The sequence below is a fragment of the Protopterus annectens genome, chromosome 3.part1 (assembly GCF_019279795.1).
Source record: "Protopterus annectens isolate FY-2018-M chromosome 3.part1, PAN1.0, whole genome shotgun sequence".
Taxonomy (NCBI): domain Eukaryota; kingdom Metazoa; phylum Chordata; order Ceratodontiformes; family Protopteridae; genus Protopterus; species Protopterus annectens.
Genome location: NC_056732.1, coordinates 1326659532 through 1326687435, shown reverse-complemented (window position 1 = coordinate 1326687435; position 27904 = coordinate 1326659532). Strand labels below are relative to the sequence as shown.

Sequence of the window (27904 nt, the reverse complement as noted above, 5' to 3'; positions counted from 1 at the left end):
AGAGGTGATCTGTGCCTGACGTACAAGGCCATGTCCAATCCGGAATTAATGGACATGCTCCTCCTCAGAAAATCCAAATCCATCAGAGCCACAAGAACAAGAGACTTAAACCTCAACACAGAAATAAATAGGACGTGCTGGAGGGACAGATTCATAACCCAGAGGCTCCCTACACACTGGAACAGAATCCCAGTCCATGTTAGGCAGAGCCCCTCACTGACTCTATTCAAGAGAAATCTTGACGAGTGGATGGGAGATCGTAGGTTTACCCCAGGGGTCATCTCTGTGTCACTACTAGACAGAGGCACAGTAAACTAAACCCTAAAAGGGCGTAGTATTCTCATCCTAAGGGGTGGTGAAAGCCACACACACTCTGGCTAGGCTTATAAATGCCCTAGGGCAGATAGCCTAGTACGAACCTATGAACCTATACATATATATATATATATATATATATATATATATATATATATATATATATATATATATATATATATATATATCTATATATATATATCTATACATACACATGTATACACATGTATACACACATATGTATATATATATATATATATATATATATATATATATATATATATATGTATACATACACATGTATATGCATGCACATGTATACACATATATATATATATATATATATATATATATATATATATATATATATGTATGTATATATATATAAATATATATGTATATATATATATATATATAGATATGTATATGTATATATATATATATATATATATATATATATATATATATATATATATATACACACATACACATGTATACACATGTATACACACATATATATATATATATATATATATATATATATATATATATACATGTATACATATATATATATATATATATATATATATATATATACATGTATGCACACATACACACACACACACACACTACTTTTCCTTTTCTTACACTCACTGGTTGTGTATGAGGACAAATCCCCTCATTAGACCATGACTCCCCTTAGGAAGCATCACCAATGAATCCCAACCCTAGGATGGAAACACCCATCCCTCCCTGCCACTCCCATCAGCCAACCAAGCCACTAATCAAATCTACGTCGTCTGGGCTGTAGTTTGAGCTTTTAGCCCTCTATGCCATTGAAGCATCTTTATTAAAAATATTCTTGAAACATTTTCGTGAAAAGGTCCCTCAGTAATGCTTCTCTCATTTTGTTCTGTAAGGCCTAATATCTTTTAGGTGAAAGTAGACAACAGACTCTGAAGCATGTCTATGTGTATCAGAACATGTGAAATATATGTATTTTGATATAGCATGTCATCAAATTTAATAATGAAGTTTTGAAATACAGTCACGGCAGCACTGGCTCTCATGAAGACACAGCAGTTAGCTTCATGAAGGAGCTCTGTGCCCATTTAGATAAATGATTACAGCTGGTAGTCCCTACAAGAACAAAGAAAATTGTGAAATTCAAAACAAACCTCTCTGGTGTTCCTCCAACATAACTAATCTTTATAATAAAAGGGAAAAAAAACTCCCTAAATAATATATCACAACCAAAAATGTAATATCAAGAATAAGATCATAAATATTAGTAAAACCATAGGCCAGCACTGTGGCATAGTGAGAGAAAGCCTTAATTCCAGCCCAGGTGACTTAGGTCCCATTAGCAGCTTGGGTGCTTGTGGCACTGGCAGAGAGGGATAGATGTTCTTCGTGTTTCACTGTTGCAGTCATCACACTTGGGTTATCTGCCTGCAGGTAGCCCTCAGTCGGCCCGAATACCAGAGTCTTGGGATTTCTGCATCGGATGCTGTCGCCTCTTCCATGATGTCAGGGCTATAAAACATGCAGCCGACACCATTACATCAGTCTTTCTTGCCGAGAAGGAGCCCGAAGCAGAAGTAGTTCACAAGTGCCAGTCGGCTGCTACCTGAAATTTTAGTTTTTCGAGTTTCAAACCTGAAGTCTTCTAAAGCTAAGTACCCCTTTGTGGATTTTTTTTTCTTGCTCTAACCAATGTCAGAAAAATATTCAAAAGTTAACAATTGTTTTGCCTGTGGAAAGCAAATACCTCACAGAGATTTTCATTCTTACTGCATCACCTGTTTAGGCCCAGACCACGATGTCCCTCGCTGTTGGTTTTTTGCCTTGTTTAACGCCCAAACCATTCATCGTCAGGCTATTTTTATAGCTAAATTCTTTCGCTCTCGTTCTCCGTATTCCGAAATGGCTTCGGTGAGCCACCCAACTACCGATCTTCCGAAAAAGTGCAAAGACAGAGATGGACTGCATAGGTCCAAAACTGCCAACGATGTTTCCGTTAAGCTAGTCGCCAGTCCGCCAGTACTCAGTGAGGCGTCTTTGCAGCCTCTGATGACCATTTCTGCAGATTTGCAGGCCTCTGCTGAGACCCATTCAGAGTCCAGTATGCCACGAGATGCTTCTTAGATTATGGAACCTGTGGATGCTTCTACCTTGGATGGGTCCAGAGCCACTGTGCAAGCACCGGCTTCTGAGGGTGGATTCCGACCTACCGATATTCGTCTTAAACTGACAGCTTCATTTTTAACTAAAACTACTGAGTTTCTCGGGTCCAGAGTTCGCACTACGCCTAGAAAACTGACGTCCAAAGCGCATGCTGAAGCTCCCATGCCACAAAAACAAATGCTTAGAATGGCTGAAGACTTTATTACTCTAATTAATTAGGGAAAGCTAGCCTTCCCCTGCTAAAAGACAAAGAATTGAATTTCCTTCTGATTCTACAGACCAGGAGTCCGATGACTCTGACCCTTCTGATTACCAGGACATACCCTTATCTATCTATGAGGATTCAGATGCAGAGGAATCCATTCCCTCTGCCTCCCCTCCAGAGGATTTTTATTTTGGTGAAACTGTGCATACCTTAAGAAAGCATTTACGCTGGGAATGCCAGGACTATCCTCAGTCCAAAAAGAGACTCGGAGAATTTTTAGATTTGCCTCAGCACAGGCATCTAGCTATACCCCCTGTCTTGGATATTGTAGATGATGTCTTTATGGAATCCAGTCTGACTCCTGACACTTTACCACCAGCTCCTAGAAAATCTGACAGGTACTACAGAGTACCTGACTCTCACAAAATTCTCTTTAAGAATCCTACTGCGGATCCAGAGACCATTTCCCAGGGACCTAAAGACATTAAGGTTACTACAGCAAAAAACCCTACCCCTTCAGGCAGGAATTCTAGAGCTTTAGACGGTGGGCTAAGAAGGTATATACCTCTACAACTCTTGCCATCAGGGCTTTGAATTGCCAGTTTCATATGTTGAAGTACCAGCAACATATTATGGAACTAATTAAACAAAAAATGGTGTTACTTCCTGATCGTGCAGAAAATAAAGATTTACAAGAGTTAATGCATTCTGCAAACCAAGTTAGTAAACATACTTTGCAATGTGGGTTTGATGCCGTAGAAGCATCTTGCAGGGCTGCTGTCACTGGGTCTGTACTGAGATGGCATGCTTGGCTGAAGGAACAAGTCTTGCCAGACCATGTCAAAGTAAAATTACTAGATGCTCCATTAAATCAGGATAGTTTGTTTGGCACAAAAGCAGAAGTTGTTCTTAAAAAGATGGAAGAAAAAGCTTAATCTATGCAAACTGTCAAAGATTTCTTACAGGTGCAGCCACCTAGATTCAGTAGGCATTGGCCTTCAAAAAACTGGTCCTGTCAAGTCCCTCCCAGGCCTTCTCAGTCCAAACCCAGGAAACAGACCACCAAGACTACAGTCTCAGGGTATGCAGAGATCTAAACAATGGAGTGTTCCCACCTCAAAAACAGGGAGTGGTAAGCCACCCCCTTATGGAAAAAGTTCACAATGACTTTCTAATTATCCTTCCCAGCCATGCCCAAGTACTTGCACCCCTAGGAGGAAAACTCGCCCTTCATGCAAAAAACTGGATGTCCATTACTCAGGACCGATGGGTTCTAAACATTGTGTCCCAGGGATACAGATTCAACTTCCACTCACTGCCAATCCCAAGCGGGTTGCCAGACCTTCCTCCAAACCAGTGGGCAGAGGCTCAAAAGGTTCATAGGTTCATAGGTTGGTACTAGGCTATCAACCCTAGGGCCTATACAAGCCTAGCCATAACAATTCCCTGGCTATTTCTTCCCACATTATTTACTTTCCTGGACCCCTGTCTGGCAGGGCGACTGACATGATCCCTGGGGTGAATTTCCTTTCTCCCATCCAATTGTCAAGGTTCCTCTTGAAGAGGTCCAAAGAGGCACTCTGCTTGACATGTATGGGCAATCAATTCCAGAGTCTGGGGAGTCTCTGGGTCTGGAACCTATCCCTCCAGCATATTTTGTTTATTGTGATGACAAGGTTTAGATCCCTGGAGCGTGTAGCTCTGAGGGATTGAGATTTCTTTAAGTGTAGCATGTCCAACAGCTCTGGGTTTGACATGGCCTTGTATGTTAAGCAGAGATTGCCCCTGAGTAGACGATTTGCGACAGAGTATAGCTGGAGTTTTTTAAGGCAGTCAGCGTAGGGCATCTGCTTTAGGCCTGTGATTCTTTTAGTGAGGTATTTCTGAGGCCTTTCCAGTTGTTGCAGATGTCTTGAGAGGTACATACCAAATGGGGCGTTGTATTCTATAATGGGTCTAATGAGGGCTGAGTACAGTGGGACAATGACCTCCTTTTTTCTGGATGAAAAGCCCTTTGTGATGAGGTGTGCCACATAGAAGGATTTCCTGACTGTTGTGGTGATGTGGTTATCGAAGGTGAGACCACTGTCCACCTGTGTCCCTAAGTCTCTTATCACACTTTCTGTGTTTAGTGTACTGCCACCTATATGGTAATTCATGGATACATGGTTTTTCCCAAAGGGGATAACAATACATTTCTTGGCATTGAGCTTGAGCCCATGGCTCTGGCACCAAGCATCTGTTTCTGTAAGGCCCTTTTGTAGAGTATCCACATCATTTGGGGATTCAATAATGGCTCCCGGTTTGCAGTCATCTGCAAACTTTGTTAGCCAGAGTCCCTTAGTGTTGACCTGTACTTCAGAGAAGTAGATGCCAAACAAGAGCGGCCCCAGGACTGAACCCTGAGGTACTCCACTTGTCACTTGTCTGGAGCTGGATTTGGAGTCGGCTACTTTTACAGTGTGGGTTCTATCAGTAAGCCATTTAGCAACCCATTGGGTGACATAGGGATTAATGCCCACCTTAGTAAGTTTATCTATGATTCCAGAGTGGGGGATGGTGTCAAAGGCCTTGGCAAGGTCTAGATAGGCTGTGTGGACCACCTTACCCTTGTCCATGGCTCTGGAGACTGATTCAAAGAAGTCAGTCAGGTTCAGAAGACAAGATCGGCCCTTCACAAACCCAAACTGGGTGGGGTCCAGTGTTTGAAGGTTGCCAATGTCTTTGTTTATAAGTTCCATGATAATACGCTCCATGGCCTTGCAGATAAGGCTTGTCAGACTGATGGGACGGTAGTTTCCGGGATCCAAGGTGGATCCCCCCTTGTGGATTGGGATAACTGTAGCTCTACGCCACTCAGTGGGCACGAAACCTGAGGTGAGGCTATGATTAAACATGACACTTAGGTGAGGTGCCAGTTCATATTGTAGTTCATGTAGTACACAGCCCGGGATGTCATCTGGTCCCATGGATGCTGTATTCTTGGCTTTAGAGAGTGCGTTTTGTACCTGTGTGGCCGTTATTACTGGAATTTGGCAATCTTCCGGTATTGAGATGGGCCATTTAGGGGGTGAGAGGGGTGAAGTTGGCACTGAATCGATCTGCCAGGATATTGGCAATATCCTTCGGATCAGTATATTTAATGCCATTCTGTTTTAGCTCAGAGCAGATCTGAGCATTGCCATTTAGATTCTTGACATAGTTATAGAAGGCTTTGTGGTTGTCTTTAGAATCTTTGGCAATTTTATTTTCGTAACTAGCTTTGGAGGATTTTATGAGGCATCTCAGTTTCTTACTGAGGCTAGTAAGGGAGTTTTTTGCATCCTGGGATTTTCCTCTTTTCTGCAAAAGTTTCTTCCTTTTGTTGTAAAGTTTGTTTATGGCAGGGGACCACCAGATTGGCTTCCTTTTTTTGGATGAGAGCATTTTGGTTCTATTTGGGATGGCACGATTCATGCATGAGTGGATGTGCTCGTACAGTGCCTTAGTGTAGGATTCAGCAGTTGAACTTTCAGTTCCCGTCTGCATGGGTGTCATGAAGTTTGTGACTTCTGACTTGAGTAGCATGAAGTTGGCTTTGGAGAAGTTTTTTATGGTGGTTTCTTTACTGGGGGGTGGGGGTGGGATGTGGATGTTAAGGGTGATTAGCTTATGGTCAGACCTGACTAACGAGGGGGTGACCATAGGTATGGAGCATTGATTTCCTATGTTGGTAATGACCAGGTCTAGGATATTGGAGCCCCTGGTGGGACTATGGATTAGTTGATCCAGGACGTTGGAATTTATGAATTCCAAGAACTGTTGCGCAAAGGTATTGGGACATGAGTAGTTTTTCCCTAATCCTCAGAATAAAGGGGAAAGGATCCTGCACTCCTTGCACGTGCACAGACAGCTCAGGTTCTACCTTTACAGGACTAAGACTTTCAGAAAATCTGACCAGCTGCTAGTCCGCTTTGCTATAGGGGCAGAGGGCAAGGCCATTTTAAAGCAAACCATTTCCATATGGATAGCACACTGCATCCATTTCTGCTACAAGCACCATGGATAACCTACCCCTCAGGGGATCAGAACTCATTCCACTAGAGCTACTTCAACCTCTACAGCATTTCTCAGTGGAGTTCCCACCAGGGACATCCTGGAAGCTGCAACCTGGAGTTCTGTACACACCTTCACCAAGCATTACCACTTAACTATTTTTTCTAAATCCAGACCTGGATTTGCTACAGCAGTCTTACAAGGTATGCTAGTCAGCCCTAACACTTCTTGACTGCCTCCACCCTTCCTCAGCTTTGTGAATCAACCCAAGTGTGATGACTGCAACAGTGAAACATGAAGAACATGGTACAGTTATGTACACTTACCATAAATTTAGGTGTTCGAGTGTATTCACTGTTGCAGTCCTGGATGTCCTTCAAGGATGCATCTGCAGTCCTTACAAATGGGTTGTCCTGTCGTCAGGCAGCCCTTCGGTCGGCCGGATTCCAAAGTCTGGGTCTGGCCTCGGCTGGTGTCGCACTTCACCCGACGTCATAGCTGCAGTTCTTCAGGTATAAAGGCATCAGCTGACGCCATTTTCCCAGTCTTTCTTGCCGCGTGGCGCCCGAAGCAGAAGCTGTTCGCAAGTGCCGGTCGGTCAGATCCAGAGATTACTACTACCGAATACTACTTCGAAGACTTCTAAAAAGCTAAGTACCCCGTTGGGGACTCTTTCTTGCCTCAGCCGATGTCAGAAAAAGTGAATAACTGTTTAACTTGTGGGAAACAAATACCTCATAAAGATTTCCACTCTTACTGCTTACCTTGTTTAGGCCCAGACCACGACGTAGCAGCTTGTTTAGCCTGTGCTTCTTTCAACCGACGGATGCTTAGACGTCGGTCGGAGTTTGCTGAACAGTTTTTCGGCTCAGATTTTGCGTACATAATGCCGTCGGATCCTCCGACTTCACAAGTTGTTAAGAAACGCAAAGAATAGGACCGACACTCGCAGTCCGCGGTTTCGGCCGAAACCGCGGTTAAGCAAACCGCGAGTGTCTCGGTTTCGGCCGAAACCGAGCAAACGGTTCTATCTTCAGCCGAATCCATGACTACTACCGAGGCCCCTTCTAACCTGGTTGAATCGGCCTCTGAAATTCAACCTGCTACTGTGGTTTCACAAGAATTATCGGACACCATCCCTTTGGATGTTTCAACCCCTGCACGTGGTGCTGCTAGGCCGCCTGCAGCCATGTCCATAAAGGCCTTTGCCAGGGCTAAAGCAGCCAAAACTACTAAGTCTGTGCCTGTTAAGCCCCCCTCTCACAGGCCCAGTTCCAGTTCCCAAATGCTCACTCTGGCAGAGGATCTCATCTCTTTAATAAGGGGATCCCAACCTCATCCAGACAGGGCCTCTCAACCTCCTCCAGAAAAGAGACCTAGAGCAGAGCCTCCTGAGCCAGTGTCCTCAGATGATTCTTCTGATGATACAGACAATACAGACCATCCAGAGGCTCCTTTTTCTCCTTATGAAGACTCCGATGCTGAGGAATCGATTCCTTCTGCCTCTCCACCAGAGGAATTTTCCTTTGGGGAAACCTTACATGCCATGAGAGAGCAATTCCAATGGCAGGGGCAAGATTTCTCAGATTCAAGGAAAAGGCTTAGGACTTTTTTGCATTTACCACAACATAGGCCTTTAGCTATACCTCCAGTTCTTCCTGTTGTAGACGATGCATTTAATGATGCTTGCACTGCTCCTGATACTTTGCCTCCAGCCCCTGCTAAGCCCGATAGGTTCTACAGGGTCGCGGACACACATCACCATTTATACAAGGCTCCTTTTGCAGATCCCGAGACTATCTCCCAGGGGCCTAAGGCAGTAGCTTCGACCTCAGTTAAAAACCCTCTCCCCTCTGAAAGGGAATCCAGGTCCTTAGAGAGATGGGGTAAAAAAGTATACACCTCTGCTACTCTCTCAGCTAGGGCATTGAACTGTCAGTTTCATATGATCCAATACCAGGAGTTTATGCTTGATCAGTTAACTAAAAAACTGTCCTCTGATGATTCTTTAGATAAGAAATATGTTCTAGAAATGGTGCATAACATTCAGCAGGTTAGTAACCATTCTTTAAAATGTGGCTATGATGCACTGGAGGCTTCCTTTAGATCAGCCATGACTGGCACAGTTATAAGAAGGCATGCATGGTTGAAAGAACAGGTCTTGCCGGATCATGTTAAAGCAAAACTATTAGATGCTCCTATGGATAAGGTCAGTTTATTTGGTTCCCCTGCTCAGCAGGTACTGAAGAAAATGGAAGAGAAGGCAAAATCTGTACAAACAGTGAAAGATTTCTTACAGGTTCAGCCTCCAAGGTTTAGCAGGAACTGGCCTTCCAAAATTGGTCCTTTCCAGACTCCTCTAAAACACAGAGAGGCAGGAATAGGCGTTCAAGAGGCAGAAATCAATCCAGAGGAGGTGCCTACAGGGGATGCCAGTGGCAAGGTAACAACCAGCGAGGCACAGACACAACTACTACCACTGCAACAGGACAATCACAGTGACTTGGCTCTGGCACCGCCTACCAGGGAACAAATAGCAGCACCCTTAGGCGGAAAGTTAGCCTTATTTTCAAAAAACTGGCACTACATCACAAGAGACAAGTGGATTTTGCAAACTATAGACCAAGGCTACAGGTTTCATTTCCATACTTTACCAGGAAAAAGAGGAATGCCAAACCTACCACCAAATCAAAAGACAGAAGCTCTAAAACTGCATCTGGAGCATTTCTCCCTGGGCCTCTGCTGAAAACAGGATCTGTGGAACCTAGTCGGACTTTCCCGGTCAACAAATGTTAAATAAATAAATAAAATAAAACAAATAGCTCAATTAGCAAAGATGAGAGCTGTGGAAAGGGTACCATCTATGGAACAAGGAAAGGGATTTTACTCCAGACTGTTCCTGGTACCAAGAAAAGAGAAAAATTGGAGACCTATTCTCGACCTGTCCGCTTTAAACACATTCATCATTGTTCCAAAATTCAAAATGCTGACCCTACAGCAACTTCTTCCCATGCTGGACAAGGAGTATTGGCTGGTGACTCTAGATCTCAAGGAGGCATACCTGCACGTCCCCATATGACCAAATTGCAGAAGATACCTCAGATTTCTTGCAGGATCAGAGCATTATCAATTCTCAGCATTGCCCTTTGGCTTATCTACTGCGCCCAGAGTGTTCACGAAATGCCTGGCATCAGTAATCGCTCACTGCAGGCTTCAGGGAATCCAAATATATCCATACCTGGACGACTGCCTGATACAAGCGGACAACAAAAACAAGCTAACAGAAGACTTACAAAGAGTCATTTGCTTACTGCAAGCCCTGGGATATACAGTCAATATATAAAAATCAAGACTGATACCATCCCAAAGAATAACCTTCTTAGGTGCAGAATTGGACACAGTAAAACAGATGGCATTCCTAACTGCAGAAAAACAAGAACAACTTCCTTTCTACTTCTTGGCATTAACAAAGCAGAACAAACTAACAGCAAGGAAAGTACTGCAGGCCTTGGGCTTCATGGCATCCTGCATAATCCTGGTCCCTCATGCCAGACTGCATATGAGAAAGCTACAGTGGTACCTGAAGAATTTATGGTCTCAACACAAGCACAGCCTAGAAACCGAAATACCACTAATCCCATGCCTGAAACAAGAGTTCCTATGGTGGGCTCAGGCATGCCAGTCAAACCCAGGTTTGCCCTTCCACAGCATTCAACCAAGCCAAACCATCACAACGGACGCCTCAGACCTTGGTTGGGGGGCCCACATGCTGGACAAGTGCATACAAGGCTTATGGACTCCAGATCAGCTGCACCTGCACATAAATCAAAAGGAAATGCTGGCAGTAAAACTAGCAATCCAGAATTTCAGACCATTCCTCCAAGATGGGCAGTTGATGATAAGGACAGACAACACCACAGTCATGTGGTACATCAACAAACAGGGAGGCACTCATTCATACCCTCTATGCCGGATGGCACTGGACCTATGGAATATGGCTCTGAGCTACAACATTCAGTTACAAGCAATTTTTGTACCGGGAAAAGAAAACATCCTAGCAGACATATTAAGCAGAACTACCTCGGATGCTCACGAATGGATGCTACACCCGGACATCTTCAAGGTCATCACAAGGAAATGGGGACTGCCACAAATAGACCTATTCGGATCCCCACTCAATCACCAGCTCAAGAAATTCTGCACAAGGACGTACCACCCACTTGCTTGGAAGGTGGACTCCCTATCCTTCAGTTGGAAAGGCCTGACAGCATATGCATTCCCACCTCTTCCTTTGATGCACAAGGTGCTATTGAAAATCAAAGAGGAACGTCCAAGGATCATTCTGATAGCTCCAGATTGGCCAAGACAACATTGGTACCCATTACTGAGGAGCATGTCTCGGGGGAAATGTGGACACTACCCCTGATTCCTTTGCTGTTAACTCAGAGCGGCTACAACACCCTGCATCCAAACCTGAAAACTCTGCAGCTGACTGCCTGGAACATTACATAAGAGCAACTAACCCAGATTTATCCCAAAGGGTTAAAGACATTATCCTTGAGGCCCGCAGACCTTCAACAAGAAGGAACTATGCAGGAAAATGGAAAAGGTTTCTCATTTGGAGTACTGAAAGGGGAAAAGATGTGTCAAAGGTAGACATTGCCAACATCCTGGAGTATTTGGCAGAGCTTTTCCATACAGGCCTGTCCTATTCCTCCATCAAGATACATGCATCAGCTATTTCTGCAGAATACAGCTTCGATCCCCCTGTCTTCTCGCATACTCTACTCAGGCAGTTTCTGAGAGGAATTAAAAATGTAAAACCTCCTAGGAAACCACCATTACCAGCATGGAACTTGAACTTTGTGCTAGAAAAGTTGACACTTCCCCCTTTCGAACCAGCAGCAACAGCGGATCTTCAACACCTATCCTGGAAAACTGCTTTTCTGCTGGCAATTACCTCAGCAAGAAGGGTTTCTGAGCTACAGGCTTTAATGGCAGTACAACCCTTCCTAATCTTCCATCAAGATAGAGTGTCCATGAGAACATATCCTACATTTATGCCTAAGGTGGTATCCAGAGTGTCTTTAAACCAGGCTATCCACCTACCTACCTTCTTCCCCAATCCACAGAACAGGGGGGAAAGACTGCTGCATACTTTGGATGTACATAGACAGTTGCGCTACTACCTGGACAGAACCAAGGGCAATAGAAAAACTGACCAGCTTCTGGTAGCATATGCAACAGGAAGGGAAGGAAAAGCAATTTCAAAACAGACAATCTCCAAGTGGATAGGAAATTGCATCAGATTCTGTTACTCCTACCATGGAAAGCAAACTCCACAGAACATAAGGCCTCATTCTACAAGGGCTACAGCCACTACCACAGCTTTCTTACGAGGAGTGGCTACCAAGGACATTATAGAGGCTGCTACTTGGACCTCCGTGCATACATTTGCCAAGCATTATAACTTACCTTTATGCTCTAGATCCCGAGCAGGGTTTGCCACTGCTGTTTTGCAAGGGATCCTAACTACACCATAATTTCTTCTTCCTCCTCCCCTAGTTTGGCTATGGTATTCTACCCATTTGTAAGGACTGCAGATGCATCCTTGAAGGACATAGTACAGTTTTGTACCTACCATAAATGTAGATGTCCGAACAGGAATGCATCTGCAGTCAGGATTACCCACCCTCCTTCCCTCTGTGGTATTCCTAGGGTATTTGCCCATCTAATAGCTAGCTGGGGGGGATCTCTTATGGTGTATTTGTTTGTATATATGTACATACATGCTTATTTTTGTGTTTGCCTTCTACTATTTGGAAACATTGGCATTTATCCAAAATTTAGCTATCCAAGAGGGCAACTGGCATCTGGGGCAAGAAACACTGAGGAAAATGGCGTTGGCTGATGCCTTTATACCCGAAGAACTGCAGCTATGACGTCGGGTGAAGTGCGACACCAGCCGAGGCCAGACCCAGACTTTGGAATCCGGCCGACCGAAGGGCTGCCTGACGACAGGACAACCCATTTGTAAGGACTGCAGATGCATTCCTGTTCGGACATCTACATTTATGGTAGGTACAAAACCGTACTTTTCCCTCCCTCCAGCCTCCTGGCGTACTCTATCCTTTCTACCTATCTTCTTTATGGCCATCTTTATGGCAGACGTATTTACTTTTTACTGGAGGTGTTCCACACCATGTAATAGCTTCCTATTTTGGGGGCTCCTGACATCTGGGGCAAGAAAAACTGATGTAATGGCGTCGGCTGCATGTTTTATAAACCTGACGACTTGACATCATGGAAGAGGCGACAGCATCCGATGCAGAAATCCCAAGACTCTGGCATTCGAGCCGACTGAGGGCTACCTACAGGCAGATAACCCAAGTGTGATGACTGCAACAGTGAATACACTCGAACATCTGCATTTATGGTAAGTGTACACAACTAGTTTTTTTAAACTCAAGTAGTGATTTTCTTAAATTCATTTATTCTAGCAATAAGGAAGGCCTTCCATATCTAGATACTTATATTTCCAAGGGTGATGGCGGTTTTAAATCCAAGTTGTATAGGAAAAACACCTTTTCCAATAGTTACTTGGAATTTTCTAGCAAACATCCCAGGAAATTATTTACAAATATTTTTAGAGGTCAGATTATACGAGCTATTAGAATTACCTCTACGTACTCAGAGATGTTGGAAGAGGTGTCATTTATTACCTCACTCTTTGGTGATAGGGGTTATGACACGAGTATGATGACACACACCTGTACAACTATTGTTAAGGAATGGGGCAAAAAATACACATCTTTATTAGGTCAGAACTATTACAATAGAAACAACAACAATGCAATTCAGAGTAGTCAGAATAATAACCCTCTGAACTTGGACTTTGGGAGAGCATGTATTTTAGAATATGGTCCGTACACAAGTAAGATTAAAAAAAATTATGACCAGCAGTTGGAACATTATTCAGACGGACCAGAATATAGGTAAAATACTGGGTAATCAGCCAATATTTGTTAATAAAATGGGGCGAAATATTAAGAGTATACTGGAAGGACGTACCATCCCTAAACATCTGACTCATAGACGTACCACAAAGTGTGGCAGATGTAAGCAATGTCATGTTATTCTGAAGGAAGGAAATCTAAAATTAGAGAATATAAATAAGAATAATATTAGATTTATACATGGTAACTGCAAAACAAGATGGGTAATTTATTTGGCAAAATGTGCAGCCTGTTCTGGAGTCTATATAGGAAAAACAGAACGAAAATTTAATAAGCGTATTTATGCACATTTATATAGCATAAGGACTAAGGATGCCAGTAACGCACTTTATAGGCATGTCAAAAAATACGGACATGGACACTATTTTAAATTTGCCATCATTGACAGTATTATTATGGACCGCAGAGGGGGAGATCACAAAGGACTACTATCTTATAAAGAAACTTGGTGGCAGTTATTTACTGACGCATCTAATGAACCAGGATTAAATGATTATATAAGTATTAAGCCAATGTTATAAAGTGTATAACTACTGATCATATTGAATTCAATTAGTTTTCGAATCACAGCTAAAATACAATAATTCAACAGGAGTATGAATATCTATTTTAATGATATTTTAATGTTTGTTTTAATATTTAGATTGCAGTACTTTATATTGTTAATTTTTATGTTAGTAGCGGTATACTGTTTGTACCACTTTAAATTTGTGCAACTTAAGTCATTTAAATGGGGTTTGTTTAAATGGACTTATTACATTTGTATGGAGATGTTCATCGTGTTACACTGCTGCAGTCATCACACTTGGATTATCCTGCCGTCAGGCGGTCCCGCAGTCGGCCAGAGTTGCAAAGTCTTGGTCCGGCGTCGGTTGCTGTCGCTTCTTCCCTGATGTCAGTGTGCCAGTGGTATATAATATGCATCCAACGCCATTTTCTCCAGTCTTTCTTGCCGTGCGGTGCCCGAAGCAGAAGCAGTTCGCAAGTGCCGGTCGGCCGACTTCTGAGATTTTCGAAGTCGAATTTCAGATCCGAAGTCTTCAATAAAGCTAAGTACCCCGTTGGTGAAACCTTTTTCTTGCCTGAGACCGATGTCAGAAAAAGTTAATAATTGTATTTCTTGTGGGAAGCAAATACCTCATAAGGACTTCCACTCTTACTGTATTCCATGCCGAGGCCCTGATCACGACATCACTAGCTGTCGGTTTTGTGCTAGATTTAACAAACGCACTATAAAAAGACGTTTTGATTTTGCTTTACACTGCTTTGGCCGAAGGTTCAATTATACTATGCTGTCGGATCAGCCGATGACCTCAATACTGAAAAAACGTAAAGACAAGGATAAGGACAGGCATCCGAGGTCCAAAACTGATGACGAAACCTCTTCTAGGCCAGTCGCCGGTTCGCTGCTTCTCAGTGAGGCACTTTCGCAGCCCCTGACACCCGCTACATCAGAGCCACAGGCCGCTTCTGACTCTCACATGGAGACATCTAGGCCTCTGGAAACTCAAGGTATTGGGCCTAATGAAACTAATCCCTCAGATGGGTCTGGAGCCACTGAGCAGGCATCTGCTTCTGAGGGTGTTTTCAGACCTTCACATCTTACCATTAAAACAACAGCTAAGACAAAGGTACCATTAAAGACAAAGAAACAGGTACAGCATTCTCCTGGACAGTCCTCCATGCCTAAGAAATAGATGCTTAAAATGGCCGAAGACCTCATTACTCTAATCAGGGGTTCCCATCCCCCTCCTGAGAAAAGGCCTAGGCAGGATACAGACTATGACTCCTCTGATCAGGTTTCCATTTCCTCTGATTCCTCTTCAGACCAGGGATACTCTCTACCCCCCTATGAGGACTCTGATGCTGAAGAATTTATCCCTTCAGCCTCTCCTCCTGAGGATTATTCTTTTGGGGAAACTTTACATACCATGAGGGAGCATTTCCATTGGGAAAGTCAGGATTACTCAGAATCCAAGAAAAGGCTCAGGGATTTCCTCTTATTGCCTCAGCACAGGCCCCTGGCTATTCCGCCTGTGCTAGACATTGTGGATGATGTGTTCTCTGAATCCAGCTTATCTCCTGACTCTTTGCCCCCTGCTCCAGCCAAGCCAGATAGGTATTATAGAGTCCCTGACTCTCACAAGTTTCTTTACAAAAACCCTTCTGCTGATCCAGAAACTATTTCCCAGGAGCATTTCCATTGGGAAAGTCAGGATTACTCAGAATCCAAGAAAAGGCTCAGGGATTTCCTCTTATTGCCTCAGCACAGGCCCCTGGCTATTCCGCCTGTGCTAGACATTGTGGATGATGTGTTCTCTGAATCCAGCTTATCTCCTGACTCTTTGCCCCCTGCTCCAGCCAAGCCAGATAGGTATTATAGAGTCCCTGACTCTCACAAGTTTCTTTACAAAAACCCTTCTGCTGATCCAGAAACTATTTCCCAGGGTCCAAAAGGGGTTAAGGCTTCCATTGCAAAAAATCCAATACCCTCTGACAGAGATTCCAGAGCTTTGGATAGATGGGGGAAGAAAGTATACACGTCTGCAACTTTAGCAGTAAGAGCTTTAAATTGCCAGTTCCACATGCTTAAGTACCAACAATATTTAATGGCTCAGTTAAAACAGAAAATGCTTGCAAGCTCAGAAGCTCCTGATTGTAAAGAAATACAGGATTTATTGCATGCAGCTGAACAGGTGGGAAAACATACTCTGCAATGTGGTTTTGATTCTTTAGAGGCCTCCTTTAGAGCCGCTGTTACAGGTTCTGTTATTCAAAGACATGCTTGGTTAAAAGAACAGAGTTTACCTGATCATGTTAAGGCAAAATTATTGGATGCTCCTTTACAGCATGATACTTTGTCTGTTGTTAAAGCAGAAGAGGTGTTAAAGAAAATGGAGGATAAAGCTAAATCTATGCAAACAGTCAATGATTTCTTACAGGTGCAGCCACCTCGGTTTAGTACAAATTGGCCAACAAAGAATTGGTCCTTTCCAGTGTCAGACAGGCCACAGAGAGGCAGATACAGACGCCCAAGAGGCAGATCTCAAAACCCCAAGGCTCAAACAGACAATGACAGTGCGGCACCTCGACCCCAAAAGGAGGTGAGGACAAGTCTCAACCATACAGGAAACAGTCACAATGACTTTCCTCTTCGTACGCCAAGCACGTCCCTTTTGGAAGCCCCCTTAGGGGGAAAACTAGCACTTTTTTCTCAAAACTGGCAAACAATCACCCAAGACAAATGGGTTCTGAATATTGTGTCTCAGGGTTACAGATTCCACTTTCATACTTTACCAAAGCTAAAAGGAATGCCAGACCTGCTACAAAATCAATGGCAGAAGCACAAAAACAAATTTCAGCCCTCATGGACATGAGAGCTATTCAAAAAGTACCACAACAGGAACAAGGACAAGGATTTTACTCAAGACTCTTCCTGGTCCCCAGAAAAGACAAAGCCTGGAGGCCCATACTAGACCTTTCAATTCTGAATACTTACCTGGATATTCTGAAATTCAAAATGTTGACATTACAGCAGCTTCTACCCATGCTGGGCAAGAAGGCTTGGCTTGTTACTCTGGACCTCAAAGAGGCATACCTGCATGTCCCTATCAGACAAAATTGCAGAAGATACCTCAGATTCAAAGCTGGTACAATGCACTACCAATTCCCTGCACTGCCCTTTGGCTTATCTACTGCGCCCAGGGTCTTCACAAAGTGCCTGGCACCAGTAATTGCATTTTGCAGACAAAAAGGAATTCAAATATATCCATACCTGGATGACTGTCTCATTCAAGCAGAGACAAAGGACATTCTTCTACAGCATCTGACATTTGTGAAAAAGTTGCTAATTTTTCTAGGTTACACAGTAAACGAAAAGAAGTCAAAACTAGTGCCCTCACAACAGATTACATTCCTGGGTGCCAGCTTAAATACAATGGCCCAGATGGCTTACCTCACGCCAGACAAACAAGTACAACTAACTCAATATTTTCAATTACTGGCAAAAAAGTCCCATCTCCCTGCAAGAAAAATTCTGCAGTCCCTGGGATTCATGGCATCCTGCATACTACTACCATATGCCAGACTGTATATGAGGAAATTACAGTGGTACCTAACAAGTGTTTGGACTCAACACTCTCACAGTTTAGAAGCAGTAATACCAATGATTCACTGCCTACAACAGGAATTTCGATGGTGGGCACAGGCATGTCACCTTTACAAGGGTCAGCCTTTCACCCAACCCACAGCCAGGCAAACTCTAACAACGGATGCTTCGGATTATGCCTGGGGAGCACACATGGCAGGAAAATGCATTCAGGACAAGTGGACCACAGACCAGATGCATCTTCACATCAATCAAAAAGAGATGCTGGCTGTTCAAAATGCCCTAACAGCTTTAAAGGACCTTCTACATCCAGGACAACTGTTACTAAAGACAGACAACACCACAGTAATGTGGTACATAAACAAGCAAGGGGGCACTCATTCTTATCCCCTATGCAGGCAAGCTGTGACCTTGTGGAACACAGCTCTAATGTACCAAGTTCACCTGCAAGCACAATTCCTGCCAGGAAAGAAAAATACTCTGGCAGACGACCTAAGCAGAAATATCATGGACCCTCATGAATGGAAATTGAATCCACAAATCTTCAGCATGATAACGCAAAAATGGGGATGCCCAGACATAGATCTTTTTACCTCCCCACTGAATTGCCAACTACAAAAATTCTTCACAAGGACTTATCACAAACAAGCATGGAAAGTGGATGCTCTTCTGTTCAGCTGGAAAAACCTAAAAGTTTATGCCTTCCCACCACTGCCTCTCCTTTCAAAGGTACTCCTAAAAGCCAGACAAGAAAAACCACAGATGATCCTGATTGCTCCAGACTGGCCACACCAGCACTGGTACCCTATCTTAAGGAACTTGGCTCAGGGCCCCCCATGGATTTTGCCCCAAATTCCACACCTTCTGACTCAATAAAACAATCAGATCCTGCACGGTCAGCTCAAAACCCTAAACCTGGCTGCATGGCAGATACTTTAGTCAAACAGGCAACACCTCTCTCTAAAGCTGTTATGGATGTCATTTTGGAGGCCAGGAGGCCTAGCACCAGGAAAGCTTACTCAGAAAAATGGAAGAGATTCTGCGCCTGGAACAAGGCTCAAACCCTTGACCCTCTTGTTCCAAACATTCCTCAGATTTTACAATACTTAACTGAGATGCTGAACAGAGGCCTATCCTCTTCATCAATTAAGATCCACGCCTCTGCCATTTCAGTGCATTACAAAACGGATCCTCCTTTATTCTCTCATCCCTTGCTAAAGCAGTACCTCAGAGGGGCTAAAAACATAAGACTGCCCCGGAGAGCACCAACACCAACTTGGGACCTCAATTTCGTTTTGGAAAAACTGACCCTGCCACCTTTTGACTGACCCTGCCACCTTTTGAGCCAGCCAATACAGCCAATCTAAAATTTGTATCATGGAAAACAGCTCTGCTCCTGGCAGTAACTTCAGCACGAAGAGTCTCAGAGCTACAGGCATTAATGGCAGTGGAACCTTTTATAATTTTTCATCAGGACAGGGTATCTTTAAGGACAAACCCTACCTTTATGCCAAAGGTGGTATCTAGTGTGGCTCTTAACCAAACCATCCATTTGCCAACTTTCTATCCAAACTCCCAGAATAAAGGGGAGAAACTTCTGCATTCTTTGGACATACAGAGGCAGCTACACTTCTACTTGGACAAAACAAAAGCTTTCAGGAAAACTGAACAACTCTTTGTAGCATATGCTGCAGGATCACAGGGCAAGGCTATCTCAAAGCAGACTATATCCAAATGGATAGGACACTGTATTCAGTACTGCTACACACAGCATGGAAAATCAGTCCCTAATAACATTAGGCCACATTCCACCAGGGCAACAGCCACTTCAACAGCCTTTCTCAGGGGAGTACCTACCAAGGAAATTCTGGAGGCTGCAACTTCGAGTTCAGTGCACACCTTTACCAAGCATTACCACTTGCCTCTTTACTCTAAATCCAGAGCAGGATTTGCCACTGCAGTTCTGCAGGGCCTCATAGCCAATCCTAATTCTTTATAGACCAACCACCTAACCTTAGCTTTGGGATTCTACCCAAGTGTGATGACTGCAGCAGTGTAACACGATGACCATAGTACAGTTTTGTACCTACCATAAATGTAGATGTTCGAGTGTTCACACTGCTGCAGTCCAGGTTACCCTTCCTCCATCCCCTCTGAACTAGCTGGACTTATCTATACCTTTCTATCCTATACAACCTTTGGGGTGTATTTGCTGGTAACTGAAGGTACTGTTTTTATTTTATATGTATATTTTTGATTAGCAATATGTATTGCCTACCCACTTGGGGGCACCTGACATCTGGGGCAAGAAAAACTGAAGAAAATGGCGTTGGATGCATATTATATACCCCTGGCGCACTGATGTCAGGGAAGAAGCAACAGCAACCTATGCCGGACCAAGACTTTGGAACTCTGGCCGACTGCGGGACCACCTGACGGCAGGATAACCCAAGTGTGATGACTGCAGCAGTGTGAACACTCGAACATCTACATTTATGGTAGGTACAAAACTGTACTTTCTGATGAAGCTCGCAGTTGAGCGAGTGTAAGCGCTTAACTTTGGATAATAAATATCTCGTTTTTATATTCCGCTTCCTTACCTTTGTTGTGACCTTGTTTTTACCAGCGTGTCAAGACACAGGGGACCAGCGTTTATTTTATTTGCAACTGTACTATGTGCACGTCCTCTGGGGGGGGGTGTTCGTGTAGGGGGAGGCATGTTCCATAAAAGGGAGTAGCCATTAGATGTGACAGAGGAACCCAGAGGAGGGGAGGTATATCAAGGATAAACTCCAAAATTAAAAACATATTCCCCAGGGTTGGCTCTGTGGCAGCCCCCCCCAGGCTTAGAATGGAGCTAGTTTGGGGGCAGTAAAAGAGGCTGGTATACCCAGTGATGGACAAGAGCACTGGGGTAGCCATAAAGAATGATGTTATGTTAAGAAAGTAAGGAAAAACAGTTTTAAATCTACAAAAGTAGCTCATAAACACTTGTTAATGACAGAAACTAATGGAAATTAAAAATCCTTCTTTAGTTATGTTAAGAAACTAAGGAATGACATTCAACATTGCTCTGAATGTATTCAAAATGGCCCACCTATTCAGACCTAAAGGATATGCCAAAATACTAGCAAACAAATTCAGTGCTAGTTTTACCCAGAGACCTCTTTCCAAAGTATACATATCTACATCTGCTGACTGATGCCAAAGGGGAAAGCCAGGTTAGGGAGAGTGTTAGAGTCATGATGGTGATGGCCACCTACACACGTCTGCCCTATGGCTGGCACATGCACCTCAGAAGCAGTACATCTTAGTGATGTCATCTGTGTTGGTGACTTCTGTGTAACCTGGGAGGGGCTAACATTCATAGGATGTTCACTGCTGAATACAGGGGATGCCAGAGGTTCATCTTGTTCCCCCACTTTCTCACTTGAGGGAGATTTATGTGGTCTCAGTTGTTAACATTGCTGACCGTGACATTTTGTTAATGGATTATGCATGTGAGCATGGTGTCAAAATCATGGGCTAAAGGTGACCCACTGACATCTAGTATGTTTTGACCTGTTGTGCTGGAGCCCCTGCCAGTGGGACCTGTGAATGTATACAGATAACATGCCTGTGGCTGTGCTAGATCAGAGGTATCATTCTCACCACCACATGTTACATAGTTTGTTGCATGTTGATTATGTACATAGAGCAGGTTATCACAGATACATCCCTGATGGCACTCGAGAACATACATGCATATGCTCTCATCTAACTGAACCATTCACACTACTAGGCCACACAGTAAAGGACACCTATGTGAATGGTGACCAGTTTGCCTATGCATAAAACCGACCATACTCCTCAGCAACTGTTTATGTATACCTGTACATCCTCTTAACACCAACAACATTTTTATATGCCTGGACTCCGTAACCTTATCATCATTAGCAGTTTACTTACACCTGTACTCCTGATGAGTAAGAAGTATGACATTCTAATGTCTGACAATATTGATCGACTGATTTTTCTGGTAAATCATTAAAGATTACAATGATTTTACATGGGAGGGGACAAAAATATGAAGCAGTAACAGAAACATTCTTCAAATCGGAGACAATTGAGAGGAATGGTAACAGTCTGTAAAATCACTGCCAGGTGGCAGCAAATGGAATACACATTAGTTTGTCCTACAAATGTGTCCACTGTTCATACATGGTGGTCTTCCAGGAGTTAAAAAAGGAAAAAAATCTACTCTCACTGATGGCCAATGCTGTTCTTTTGTCATCAGCCAGTACACCTGCACTCACCATACTTGGCAGCGGTTTATGTACTACTGCACACTATACTCATAAGCAGCAGTTTATACACTCCTGTACATCCTATACTCATACTCTGCTGTTTATATAAACCTGTACACCCTATACTGATCAGCAGCATTTTAGGTACTCGTGTACTGCATGCATATAAATCAGTCAACATTTTTCTACACTTGTGTACTCTGTATTCATCATCAGTTGTTTAACTGCTTCTGTGTACCCTGCAACATATGTTCAGTCGAAAACCTAAAACATGAACCTGGAAATAATCCTGTCCTCAAAATTTCAGATATTGGTTTTACATAGAGGAAAGTGTAATTACCTGGCAGACTTCTACAGCATAACCTAATAATATGCTAATAAAATCTTTGGTCCATATGTTCTTAACAAGCTTACAGTCAGAGGCCATTAAAATGTTCAGCCACATTACCCAGCATTGATGATCTCTTGTCAGATTCAAAATCACCACTGTTAAAACAGCTTTCTCTACATTGCCCCAGCAATATGGAATTACCAGCATCTGAAACCAGACAAGAAGGCACACTGTAGAGTTTCAAAAATATACTGAACAACAGCTTGTTCAAAGAAGCATCATATTCCTGGTGCAAAAAGGGTAGTCTAAGCATATATCACATCAAGCAGGCAAGAAACTTAATAAAGAGGAGTCAGTTATCATGTTAAATCAAGTCTATCCCACAGTTCTGTTCAACTTATGCTATAATGTGTAAATAAAACTTTTACTCTTCTTTCTCTGTAGTAGACCTGAGCGAAATGGGAACAAGCCCCACACCCTGCTGCACCCCTTGGTTAATATAACATCCACCATGATTGCATAGCCTTATTAAAGTTTAGAATTTTTGCTGAAATGTATGTCAGTCAATTGGAACTCCAAACTGTATGAATCCAGATGTAGAGATGTTAATACTGACTTTGGGAACCCATTCATTTAGGATGCAGAAGACATCTTGTACATGACTTGGGACTCTGTCAGTGCATATGCTTGGGTACAATGCAGGTACGGGGTCTGAATGCAGAGATGATAAATCAACAAGTGAAGGAGAGTAATATTGCTGGAAATGAATTCATCCTCAAGTCTTGGTGAGTACCTTCATGAGGTGGACCCTGTTTTTCACAAAATCTCACCAAGATGACACTGATATATAGACTGTATTTTATATAGCATATATCATGGAAAGAAGTAAGTTAAAAAAATAAAGATAGTGGGGTGCAAAGACCCAGGATAAAAAAGTAACCAATCCTGGTAAGCGCAGTGTTGCCAGGACTGGAAAAAATGACAGTGTAGAATCCTCAAAATAGGGAAATATTCCTACAATGGAGCTAAGCGAACCCCAGGGGGAGGATGCCCCCCTGTTGTAGAAGGAAGTAGCAGTCCACAAAAATCAGAAAAACTGATAGGCCAAAAAAGAGCAATACAGACAATAGAGTGGACTATTGAGGATAAGAAAGAAATTATGTAATGTTACTATATTATGCAAGACTCCCAGAATTTCCAGACTGAAGATATACAAAATGAGTAAGAGAGAAATTAGAGGAAAGAAAAATACTTCCGCAAGAAAAATTGTCAGAAACTTCAAATGCAGATTTGTGTTCATTAATACAACAGATTTATGAAAACACTATAAAGATCAAGAAACCTTGGCCCGTTTGAAAAAAGAAGTGACTGAGGGAGTGTGAAAATATAAAGAACAAATCTAGAGACTTTTGACAGGTTTAAAAAAGGAATATGGACATGGGAAAGGAACAAGAGATCTGATATGGTACGATATTTATGTAAAGGAGAACGCCAAATTAATCAAAACAAAAAAGGCAGTCCCAAAGATATTTGAAGAGAAATACAGGCAAAGGCATCCAGATATGGAAAACTTCACAATAAAAAAAAATAAGATCAAAAATAGTGAACACAGAACAGAAGATTAGCGAAGTAGAAGTTCATAGGTTCATAGGTAGGTACTAGGCTATCGGCCCAAGGGCCTACGTAAGCCTAGCCAACAAGGTTCTCTGGTGGCTTACGCCACCCAAGAAAGGTATTTTCCTGTGCCACTGTCGAGCACAGACACAGAAGTGATCCTTGGGATGTATTTCCTATTTACCATCCACTCATCAAGATTTTAATTGAAGAGTGCTAATGAAGAACTTTGCTTGACATAGATGGGTAGCCTGTTCCAGAGTATGGGAAGTCTCTGGGACAGGAATCTATCCCTCCAGCATGTCCTGTTTATTGTGGTGACAAGGTTTAGGTCCCTAGAGCGTGTAGCTCGGAGGGATTGGGATTTTTTTAGGTATAGCATGTCCAACAGCTTTGGGTTTGACATAGCTTTATATGTTAGGCAGAGATCACCTTGGAGTAGGTGATATGCTACAGAGTAAAGCTGGAGTTTTTGAGGCGGTCAGTGCAGGGCATTTGTTTGAGGCCAGTAATCCTCTTTGTGAGGTACTTCTGTGGCCTTTCCAGCTGCTGCAGATGTCTTGTGAGGTACATTCCAAAAGGGGCATTGTACTCTGTAATGGGTCTAATGAGTGTCGATTAGAGGGAAACAATGACCTCTTTTTTTCCTGGATGAGAACCCTTTTATGATGAGGTGTGCCACGTAGAAGGACTTCCTGACTACTGTGGCGATGTGACTATCAAAGGAGAGACTACTGTCCACCTGGGTCCCAAGGTCTCTTATCACACATTCAGTGTTAAGTAGATTGCTGCCTATGTGGTAGTTCATGGGTACATAGTTTTTACCAAAGGGGATGACACTGCACTTTTTGGAATTGAGCTTGAGGCCATAGCTCTGACACCAGGCATCTGTCTCAGTGAGGCCCTTCTGTAGGATATCCACATCATTTGGGGACTTGACTATGGCTCCTAGTTTGCAGTCATCTGTGAACTTCGTTAGCCAGAGGCCTTCTGTGTTAGCCTGTACTTCAGAGAAGTAGATACCAAACAGGAGAATTAGAAAAAAAAACAGAAGCTGAAGTTATTGGATACTAGCAAAGTGAAAGATTTACTGTAGAAAGTCTAACACAGGTTATGTCACACTATGATGGAACAACAAGTCCTCAAAGTAAGGAGAAACAGGAGGAGCAGGAGACTTCTGAAGAAGAAATGTGGACATGGGAAAGAAAATGAGATTTAATATGGTGCAATATTTACACAAAGGAGAAAGGAAAACTTATCAATACAAAAAGAACAGCACCAAAGATATTTGAAGAGAAATACAGACAAAGGCATCAGAACATGGAAAATTGTACAGTACAAAAAATAAGAAAATAAAGAGAAAAAGTAGAAAAGAGGATTAATAATGGAAATGTTAAAGAAACAGAAACTGAGGTTATGGATTACCTGCGATGTGAAGGATGTAGCATACAAAATTTAACTCGGATAACATCACAGCAGGATAGAGTTATGGGAACCCAAATTAAGGAGAAACCAGTGGAGCTGGAAGCATCTGATCAGTTGCCATATGAAGATACTTTGTAGCTTTCCAGAGGAAAGTACGAGACTCGGTTGGAGTTGGACAGCAAGGGAAGGAACAGGAAACTGTGGCAACACTCACGCAGTCAATGTTGTGTAGTGATAGGCCAGTGAGTTCCCATATGAAAGAGCAATGGATGCCACTGGATGAAACTGAAGTGTCACCATAATATGCTCTGGAAATTTCTATAAAATGCCCACAGGATATGGAGAACAAAGACTGTGCCCTCAGTTTAGAAGAGAATGATCTAAGAGAAGAGTTTCTTGATTTAATAGAAATGGACAAACATATTAAGATCAATGAAAGAAGTAGACTATAGAAGCCCATTAAATCCCAAACAATTAAAAGTTTGATAAAACAAATGAAAAGAGTAATTAGGACTGTCCACAGAGATTCATGCAATGTAACAGAAGTAAACTGCATGTATTACTGTGCAGCTAGATTAATAATAGATAGTTACCATAAGAACACAGGGCAGTAAAGGAAAGGAAGGGGAAATTTGAATGCCATTGTGGAAGTATCGAATAGAGAAAACTATAAAGCAATTAAGACAAGATGCATTACTGTTAGAATATAGAAGAGGGAACAGATCAACAAAAATACACAGAAAGAAAGACGTGATAAAAGCAACATTCAGTATTATAACTGATTAGGATCTACTGTGCACTATCACAGATAAACTAAAACTAAAAATATCAGCACAGGCAGAAAAACTAGACAAATATAAAGGAAAAGTACAAAATAAGCAATTTATTGATGACCCAAAAACGTTTTATGCACACTTGGGAAACGAGGCAAAAGGAATTGAAACCACCAAAAAAAAAAGAAATAGATACATTTTGGATAAATATAGAAAAGTTGTGTACAATCTTACCATAACCATAAATGTCCTTTTCCATGTTGCAGTATTCTACATATGGGTTTATTTTTCTTGTCTCGTGTACATACGGCCAGTATACAAACGTTTTTAGTCCTGAGATACGTGTGACATCTGACGTGGCCGAGGGAATGTGGGCCATAAAGGTGATGTCGGCACACACCAACCCTCAGAACTGAAAGCCCCAGTCGGAGCCTGTCCTAATAAGGGCAATTCCAGTCCAGTGCCACCCAGCTAGGGAAAGGTAGCCTAACTGAGGGGGAAGGTGGATGGGAAGGAATACTGCAACATGGAAGAGAAGGACATCTATGGCTATGGTAAGATTTTACACAACTTTTCTATGTCCTTCTATTCCCATGTTGCAATATTCTACATATGGGTGAGTGCCAAAGCTCACTGTGATTGGGGGGAGGTCTATAGGCAGATTCCAAGAATCCGTGAAGGATAGCCCTGGCAAACCCTGCCCTGGATCTGGAAATGTGATCAAGTTTGTAGTGTTTGGTAAAGGTGTGAACAGAAGAGCAAGTACCTGCCCCTAGGATAGTGGAGGTATCCAGGCCTTTAAAAAAGGCTTCTGAGGAAGCCATGGCTCTGGTGGAATGTGCCTTAACTATCCCTTGCAGGGATTTCCAATGGAACTGGTAAGCAGATATGGTCTGCTTGGACACTGCCATCCCCAGTGCTCTAGGGTGGCAGGATACAAAGAGTTGGTCCATCTGTCTGATGGTCTTTGTTTTATGCAGGTAAAACCTGATCTGTCTATGCACATCTAGGCAGTGCAGTACCCTCTCACTGTCCCCCTGTGGGTTGGGAAAAAAACCAGGTAAGTGTATGGCCTGGTTAAGTGACAGGTCATTCACCACCTTGGGCATGAAGCATGGGTTAGTTCTAAGGGTAACCCTATCCTTGTGAAAAAAGTAGAAAGGGAGGAATAGCCATAAAGGCTTGTAGTTCTGATACTCTTCTAGCCAAGGTCAGGGCTACTAGCAGTACAGTTTTCCATGTGCAATGTTTTAAGTAGGCTTTGTCTGCTGGCTCAAAGGGAGGGAGCATAAGCTTTTCAAGCACATAGTTAAGATCCCAAGGAGGAGGGCATGGTTTCCTAAGAGGTCTGAGGTGGAGTACCACCTAAAGGAAAAGTTTAGAAGGAAACCTAGAACCTAAAGGGGGGAGGGCAGACAAAGGCATGCTGAAATTGCAGACAGATGAGCTTTGATGGAGGAGTAAACCAAGTCAGTCTGCAGTAACTCACACAGGTAAGACAGGACTATAAGTGGTTTACTAGAAAGTGGGTCCAATTGCCTTTTGTGACACCAAGAAGTGAATCTTTTCCTTCTTGTATTTGGTTTCCTGGCCTCCTGCAGGACATTGA

The 27904-nt window shown here is 42.8% G+C and overlaps 1 protein-coding gene across 1 annotated transcript in view; it reads left to right on the top strand.

Annotated features, from left to right (window-relative positions):
• The window catches only part of MPPE1 (metallophosphoesterase 1), a 1333952-nt gene that overhangs the window by 317627 nt on the left and 988421 nt on the right, over nucleotides 1–27904 (top strand). The gene's annotated exons all lie outside the window — the stretch shown is intronic.